This window comes from Pseudophryne corroboree, chromosome 3, assembly GCF_028390025.1.
Source record: "Pseudophryne corroboree isolate aPseCor3 chromosome 3, aPseCor3.hap2, whole genome shotgun sequence".
NCBI classification, from domain to species: Eukaryota; Metazoa; Chordata; class Amphibia; order Anura; family Myobatrachidae; genus Pseudophryne; species Pseudophryne corroboree.
Window position 1 is genome coordinate 440,253,652 of NC_086446.1, and position 5,000 is coordinate 440,258,651.

Below are 5,000 nucleotides of genomic sequence, written 5' to 3' on the forward strand. Positions count from 1 at the left end.
GGAATCGAACCCAGGCCTCCCGCGTGGCAGGCGAGAATTCTACCACTGAACCACCAATGCTCCACAGGTACTTAATTTTACACTTACTCGTGTACTTTAGTGTATGAAACAAAGCAGGAGTGTTAGGATGCCTTGCCTTGCCATCACCTCCATACATTCTCAACCAAGCCTGGCTAGCTCAGTTGGTAGAGCATGAGACTCTTAATCTCAGGGTCGTGGGTTCGAGCCCCATGTTGGGAGGATGTTTTTTCTTTTCCTATACCATTGTATGTGGAACACTGTCAACTTGCACCACCACAGCGCAAATGGCTGTCCTCACTTTCACAAAATACACTGCCATATCAGCAAAAACTCAGGACTGCATTGGCCGGGAATCGATTCCGGGCCTCACGAGTGGCAGGCGAGAATTCTACCACTGAACCACCAATGCTCCACAGATGCCTAATTTTACACTTACTCATGTACTTTAGTGTATAAAACAAAGCAGGAGTGTCAGGATGCCTTGCCTTGCCATCACCTCCAAGCCTACGTAACCAAGCCCGACTAGCACAGTCGCTAGAGCATAAGACTATTAATCTTAGGGTCATGTATTTGAGCTCCATGTTGGGCAGTTGTTTTTTTCTCTTCCTTTACCATTGTATGTGGAACAGTGTATACTTGCATCACCACAGCGCAAATGGCTGTCCTCACTTTCACAAAATGCACTGCCCTATCAGCAAAAACTCAGGAATGTATTGACCGGGAATTGAACCCAGCCTCCCACGTGGCCGGCTAGATTTCTACCACTGAACCACCAATGATCCACAGATGCTTAATTTTAGACTTACTCTTGTACTTTAGTGTACAAAACAAAGCAGGAGAGTCAGGATGCCTTGCCATCACCACAACTCCTCGGTTACCAAGCATTGCTAACTCAGTCGGTAAAGCATGAGACTCTTAATCTCAGGGTCGTGGGTTCGAGCCCCACATTGGGCGGATGTTTTTTTTCTTTTCCTGTACCATTGTATGTGGAACACTGTCAATTTGCCCCACCACAGCGCAAATGGCTGTCCTCACTTTCACAAAATGCACTGTCATATCAGCAAAGACTCAGCACTGCATTGGCCGGAAATCGAACCCGGGCCTCCCGCGTGGCAGGCGAGAATTCTACCACTGAACCACCAATGCTCCACGGATACTTAATTTTACACTTACTCGTGTACTTTAGTGTATGAAATAAAGCAGGAGTGTCAGGATACCTTGCCTTGCCATCACCTCCATACATTCTCAACCAAGCCTGGCTAGCTCAGTCGGTAGAGCATGAGACTCTTAATCTCAGGGTCGTGGGTTCGAGCCCCACGTTGGGCGGATGTTTTTTCTTTTCCTGTACCATTGTATGTGGAACACTGTATACTTGCACCACCACAGCGCAAATGGCTGTCCTCACTTTCACAAAATGCACTGCCCTATCAGCAAAAACTCAGGAATGTATTGACCGGGAATTGAACCAGGCCTCCCACGTGGCCGGCTAGATTTCTACCACTGAACCACCAATGATCCACAGATGCTTAATTTTAGACTTACTCATGTACTTTAGTGGACAAAACAAAGCAGGAGAGTCAGGTTGCCTTGCCTTGCCATCACCACAACTCCTCGGTTACCAAGCATTGCTAACTCAGTCGGTAAAGCATGAGACTCTTAATCTCAGGGTCGTTGGTTCGAGCCCCACATTGGGCGGATGTTTTTTTTCTTTTCCTGTACCATTGTATGTGGAACACTGTCAACTTGCCCCACCACAGCGCAAATGGCTGTCCTCACTTTCACAAAATGCACTGCCATATCAGCAAAAATTCAGGACTGCATTGGCCGGGAATCGAACCCGGGCCTCCCGCGTGGCAAGCGAGAATTCTACCACTGAACCACCAATACTCCACGGGTACTTAAGTTTACACTTACTCGTGTACTTTAGTGTATGAAACAAAGCAGGAGTGTCAGGATGCCTTGCCTTGCCATCACCTCCATACATTCTCAACCAAGCCTGGCTAGCTCAGTCGGTAGAGTATGACACTCTTATTCTCAGGGTTGTGGGTTCGAGCCCCACGTTGGGTGGATGTTTTTTCTTTTCCTGTACCATTGTATGTGGAACACTGTATACTTGCACCACCACAGCGCAAATGGCTGTCCTCACTTTCACAAAATGCACTGCCCTATCAGCAAAAACTCAGGAATGTATTGACCGGGAATTGAACCCGGCCTCCCACGTGGCCGGCTAGATTTCTACCACTGAACCACCAATGATCCACAGATGCTTAATTTTAGACTTACTCATGTACTTTAGTGTACAAAACAAAGCAGGAGAGTCAGGATGCCTTGCCATCACCACAACTCCTCGGTTACCAAGCATTGCTAACTCAGTCGGTAAAGCATGAGAATCTTAATCTCAGGGTCGTGGGTTCGAGCCCCACATTGGGTGGATGTTTTTTTTCTTTTCCTGTACCATTGTATGTGGAACACTGTCAACTTGCCCCACCACAGCGCAAATGGCTGTCCTCACTTTCACAAAATGCACTGCCATATCAGCAAAAACTCAGGACTGCATTGGCCGGGAATCGAACCCAGGCCTCCCGCGTGGCAGGCGAGAATTCTACCACTGAACCACCAATGCTCCACAGATACTTAATTTTACACTTACTCGTGTACTTTAGTGTATGAAATAAAGCAGGAGTGTCAGGATGCCTTGCCTTGCCATCACCTCCATACATTCTCAACCAAGCCTGGCTAGCTCAGTCGGTAAAGCATGAGACTCTTAATCTCAGGGTCGTGGGTTCGAGCCCCACGTTGGGTGGATGTTTTTTCTTTTCCTGTACCATTGTATGTGGAACACTGTATACTTGCACCACCACAGCGCAAATGGCTGTGCTCACTTTCACAAAATGCACTGCCCTATCAGCAAAAACTCAGGAATGTATTGACCGGGAATTGAACCCGGCCTCCCACGTGGCAGGCTAGATTTCTACCACTGAACCACCAATGATCCACAGATGCTTAATTTTAGACTTACTCATGTACTTTAGTGTACAAAACAAAGCAGTAGAGTCAGGATGCCTTGCCTTGCCATCACCACAACTCCTCGGTTACCAAGCATTGCTAACTCAGTTGGTAAAGCATGAGACTCTTAATCTCAGGGTCGTGGGTTCGAGCCCTACATTGGTCGGATGTTTTTTTTCTTTTCCTGTACCATTGTATGTGGAACACTGTCAACTTGCACCACCACAGCGCAAATGGCTGTCCTCACTTTCACAAAATGCACTGCCATATCAGCAAAAATTCAGTACTGCATTGGCCAGAAATCGAACCCGGGCCTCCCGCGTGGCAGGCGAGAATTCTACCACTGAACCACCAATGCTCCACAGATACTTAACTTTACACTTACTCGTGTACTTTAGTGTATGAAATAAAGCAGGAGTGTCAGGATGCCTTGCCTTGCCATCACCTCCAAGCCTACGTAACCAAGCCCGACTAGCACAGTCGCTAGAGCATAAGACTATTAATCTTAGGGTCATGTATTTGAGCTCCATGTTGGGCAGTTGTTTTTTTCTTTTCCTGTACCATTGTATGTGGAACACTGTCAACTTGCACCACCACAGCGCAAATGGCTGTTCTCACTTTCACAAAATGCACTGCCCTATCAGCAAAAACTCAGGAATGTATTGACCGGGAATTGAACCCGGCCTCCCACGTGGCCAGCTAGATTTCTACCACTGAACCACCAATGATCCACAGATGCTTAATTTTAGACTTACTCATGTACTTTAGTGTACAAAACAAAGCAGGAGAGTCAGGATGCCTTGCCTTGCCATCACCACAACTCCTCGGTTACCAAGCATTGCTAACTCAGTCGGTAAAGCATGAGACTCTTAATCTCAGGGTCGTGGGTTCGAGCCCCACATTGGGCGGATGTTTTTTTTCTTTTCCTGTACCATTGTATGTGGAACACTGTCAACTTGCCCCACCACAGCGCAAATGGCTGTCCTCACTTTCACAAAATGCACTGCCATATCAGCAAAAATTCAGGACTGCATTGGCCGGGAATCGAACCCGGGCCTCCCGCGTGGCAGGCGAGAATTCTACCACTGAACCACCAATACTCCACAGGTACTTAATTTTACACTTACTCGTGTACTTTAGTGTATGAAACAAAGCAGGAGTGTCAGGATGCCTTGCCTTGCCATCACCTCCAAGCCTACGTAACCAAGCCCGACTAGCACAGTCGCTAGAGCATAAGACTATTAATCTTAGGGTCATGTATTTGAGCTCCATGTTGGGCAGTTGTTTTTTTCTCTTCCTGTACCATTGTATGTGGAACAGTGTATACTTGCATCACCACAGCGCAAATGGCTGTCCTCACTTTCACAAAATGCACTGCCCTATCAGCAAAAACTCAGGAATGTATTGACCGGGAATTGAACCCGGCCTCCCACATGGCCGGCTAGATTTCTACCACTGAACCACCAATGATCCACAGATGCTTAATTTTAGACTTACTCATGTACTTTAGTGTACAAAACAAAGCAGGAAAGTCAGGATGCCTTGCCTTGCCATCACCACAACTCCTCGGTTACCAAGCATTGCTAACTCAGTCGGTAAAGCATGAGACTCTTAATCTCAGGGTCATGGGTTCGAGCCCCACATTGGGCGGATGTTTTTTTTCTTTTCCTGTACCATTGTATGTGGAACACTGTCAACTTGCACCACCACAGCTCAAATGGCTGTCCTCACTTTCACAAAATGCACTGCCATATCAGCAAAAACTCAGGACTGCATTGGCCAGGAATCGAACCCGGGCCTCCCGCGTGGCAGGCGAGAATTCTACCACTGAACCACCAATGCTCCACAGGTACTTAATTTTACACTTACTCGTGTACTTTAGTGTATGAAACAAAGCAGGAGAGTCAGGATGCCTTGCCTTGCCATCACCACAACTCCTCGGTTAGCAAGCATTGCTAACTCAGTCGGTAAAG

At 47.2% G+C, this 5,000-nt stretch overlaps 10 non-coding genes across 10 annotated transcripts in view; 3 read left to right on the top strand and 7 right to left on the bottom strand.

The window, feature by feature from the left end:
• The window catches only part of TRNAG-GCC (transfer RNA glycine (anticodon GCC)), a 71-nt gene extending 11 nt beyond the window's left edge, over window positions 1-60 (bottom strand). The window contains exon 1 of the tRNA in view: window positions 1-60. This exon is cut by the window's left edge and continues 11 nt beyond it. This is a non-coding gene — a tRNA (tRNA-Gly).
• A 107-nt stretch (window positions 61-167) lies between these two features.
• TRNAK-CUU (transfer RNA lysine (anticodon CUU)) lies at window positions 168-240 on the top strand. Its single transcript has one exon. It is a non-coding gene; the product is annotated as a tRNA-Lys (tRNA).
• Window positions 241-1,096: 856 nt separating this feature from the next.
• TRNAG-GCC (transfer RNA glycine (anticodon GCC)) lies at window positions 1,097-1,167 on the bottom strand. The gene has a single exon. It is a non-coding gene; the product is annotated as a tRNA-Gly (tRNA).
• A 107-nt stretch (window positions 1,168-1,274) lies between these two features.
• TRNAK-CUU (transfer RNA lysine (anticodon CUU)) lies at window positions 1,275-1,347 on the top strand. The gene has a single exon. It is a non-coding gene; the product is annotated as a tRNA-Lys (tRNA).
• Window positions 1,348-1,837: 490 nt separating this feature from the next.
• On the bottom strand, window positions 1,838-1,908 carry TRNAG-GCC (transfer RNA glycine (anticodon GCC)). Its single transcript has one exon. It is a non-coding gene; the product is annotated as a tRNA-Gly (tRNA).
• Window positions 1,909-2,573: 665 nt separating this feature from the next.
• Window positions 2,574-2,644, bottom strand: TRNAG-GCC (transfer RNA glycine (anticodon GCC)). The gene has a single exon. It is a non-coding gene; the product is annotated as a tRNA-Gly (tRNA).
• A 107-nt stretch (window positions 2,645-2,751) lies between these two features.
• TRNAK-CUU (transfer RNA lysine (anticodon CUU)) lies at window positions 2,752-2,824 on the top strand. The gene has a single exon. It is a non-coding gene; the product is annotated as a tRNA-Lys (tRNA).
• Window positions 2,825-3,314: 490 nt separating this feature from the next.
• TRNAG-GCC (transfer RNA glycine (anticodon GCC)) lies at window positions 3,315-3,385 on the bottom strand. Its single transcript has one exon. It is a non-coding gene; the product is annotated as a tRNA-Gly (tRNA).
• Window positions 3,386-4,056: 671 nt separating this feature from the next.
• Window positions 4,057-4,127, bottom strand: TRNAG-GCC (transfer RNA glycine (anticodon GCC)). The gene has a single exon. It is a non-coding gene; the product is annotated as a tRNA-Gly (tRNA).
• Window positions 4,128-4,798: 671 nt separating this feature from the next.
• On the bottom strand, window positions 4,799-4,869 carry TRNAG-GCC (transfer RNA glycine (anticodon GCC)). Its single transcript has one exon. It is a non-coding gene; the product is annotated as a tRNA-Gly (tRNA).
• Between the last annotated feature and the right edge of the window lie 131 nt (window positions 4,870-5,000).